The following is a 2587-nucleotide window of genomic DNA, read 5'->3' as shown; positions in this document are numbered from 1 at the left end:
ACACGAAAACCGACAACCACCTCGCCAGGAGGTGGAGCCAGCGGAGGGGCGGGGAGGCCCCCCCCCCCCAGAAGGGAAGCGAAACAGGACAGCCCGGCACCAGCAGGTTCCCACAGCTGGGAGTCCACCAAAAAGCACGAGGAAGCTGGTGGGCTCGTCTGGAGAGATTGGGGGTTTGGAAACTCGCGGAGTCATGGGCAAATCATAAGGTTTCATGTACATGTAGTCATCTCAATAAAAAGGTAGGCGAGGTACCGTGTGCACCTTCTTGGCCATATTTGCAATTTTCAAGTGCTTGTGACCACAGCAGTTGCTCAGACACCACTGGGTAAGTCTTGAGGGCCTTTCCTCAGGGCTCCCTTCTCCGTAACACGAGCGTGCAACCAGGTTGGCAGATTTCAGAAAAGCTCAATGCACTTTTTTCAAAAGCACCTGAGTTACTGAAGCCACTGACCTAAGAGCCATCTTGTCCTAGGAAGAAACTGTCTAGAGATCATGGGACTTGACTATTGTTATAGTGATAGGGAAGGTAGATAGACAGCAGGAGAGACCCAGCCCCGGTTAGAAAGCCCCTGGCTGCAGCTCCTACTTGGGTCCAGACCCCTGGCAGCTGCCCTCACTCAGGGCACCAGTGCCTCAGGAGCCCAGCAGGACTCCAGGCTCACACATGCCCCTAATCAAAGGGATGCCTTGTTAGAAGCTAGAGAGAGAGAGAGAGAAACCATCCTGCTTATCAGAATGGACACCCTGCTTCTCGGGGCCATGGTTATGAGCTCAGACAACCTTGGGAGCAAGAAGGGGATCCGGGGCAGTCAGCTGGGAGAGGTGCTGGAGAGGAAGAGGGGGAGACGATTCTACCCATAGAGATAAAAACTATCACACAATGAAAGGAGAGGCTGCTTCCCTCTCTCGGGTCAGCCCGCTCCGTGTCTGAGTGTACTCGCTTTTCCTAATAAACTTCTTGCTGTTCTATGCTGACAAACTGCCTCTTGACTGAATTCTTTCCTTCAAGACAAAAAGAGTTGTGGTACATCATTCCTGGTACCAACAGGCTCAGTGGCTTTGAGGTTGGGCTCTCCAGACAGTCAAGTGAATCCTGGCGCCATGTCTCACCAACGTCACACGCGGATTCGCCGGTTCCTCCCATTCTCGGCTCCTTCCTCAAGCGCTCACCAAACCTGCTTCTTCCATTCACACAGCTACAGAAACCAGGTAAGTACCTTTGTCAGGATACCACAAGTGGTAAATTGAGGTCTGCTATGTACTCGTATGCAGGAGGCCTAAACAGCTTTATTTATACTAGTGAAGTTTATAGGTGAATTTATGGTGATAAAATTACTAGTATGAACACTATTTCTTTTACAAATCCACGTTTTAAGACTGAAAATAATTCATTACTGTAACTTTCACGTAGTTAACTAATTTCTGAGGTGTTTTGATTTGGATTTAACATTTCATGGTAAATAAAATAGGTAGCTGGAAAATTCTTGAGCAAGCAACTTGATTTCAAGACAGTTTTTTTCCTTAAAAGAGTAAACATTTTTTTCACCACCAGAGTCAGTCCCACATAAAAGCAGTGAATCCAAACACCGGTTTTTAGAGCCTCAATAAATTTTAAAGTTTCAATCAATTGCTAACATTTCATTCTCAGGGTTGGAGGCTGCTGGTTGGAATGCTAGGAGCAGATCTCATGGATGATGGGGATATCTAGAGGCGACTGTGAAAACTACAAGCAGCTATTATTCCTTAGCAAACAAACCCCTATCCGTGCTCCTCAGCGTGGTCCGAGGACCAGCAGCACTGGCACCTCCCAGGAGCTTAGAAAAGCAGAATCTCAGGCCTCAAACCCACTCAATTAAAATCCGCACTTTGACAGTCTAAGAAAATTGGCACCCAATGTTTTCACTGAGGTCATCTGAATGTGACTTACCTTTGTAGGAGACATTTTCCCCACCCTGCTTGAAAGCAGTCAGAACACACCTGCCTTGAAGACAATCTTGGGGTAAAAATCAAGTCTATCTCCAAATAAGCTTGGCATGTAAAAAGCAAACTCTGGAAACATGAGTTCCACAGCGCCTTTAACATCTTCGCCACAGAGCAACTGAGACATTACTGCCGATGAGACTATGCTCTTGAGAGACAGGGCACAACCGAGGACCATTGGAAACTCTTGAAGGGATTTTTCTGGTGAGCCACGTACTAACAACAGAGTTGAGGCCCAAGGCTCTCATCGGAGCCGACAGCTCTACAATTCTCGAGTTGGGTTCCACACAGGTCAAACCTGTATCAATGACTTCTGTAATGTAGGACCTGCCTGCCTCTCACCCTCCCAACCCCCTCCTCTTATCTGCCCCTTATTTCAACAGTAATGAACTTACATCATGCCTGAGGCATTTAGTTCTTCACAAGCAGTTCTCTTCTGCTAGGACTATAGGCTCTGAGGAAAGGGACAGTCATTACCATCTCGATGACTTCCACAGCTCTCAATGCCCAAATGTCTACTGAAGAAAGACCAAATACTTGACAAAACTGTAACTTCCTCCTGTTATTCCCTGGGATTTATACAGCAACTTACTTTACAAAACCC

The sequence above is a fragment of the Hipposideros armiger genome, unplaced genomic scaffold (assembly GCF_001890085.2).
Source record: "Hipposideros armiger isolate ML-2016 unplaced genomic scaffold, ASM189008v1 scaffold_6, whole genome shotgun sequence".
In the NCBI taxonomy this organism is placed as follows: domain Eukaryota; kingdom Metazoa; phylum Chordata; class Mammalia; order Chiroptera; family Hipposideridae; genus Hipposideros; species Hipposideros armiger.
This window is presented reverse-complemented; position numbering follows the sequence as displayed.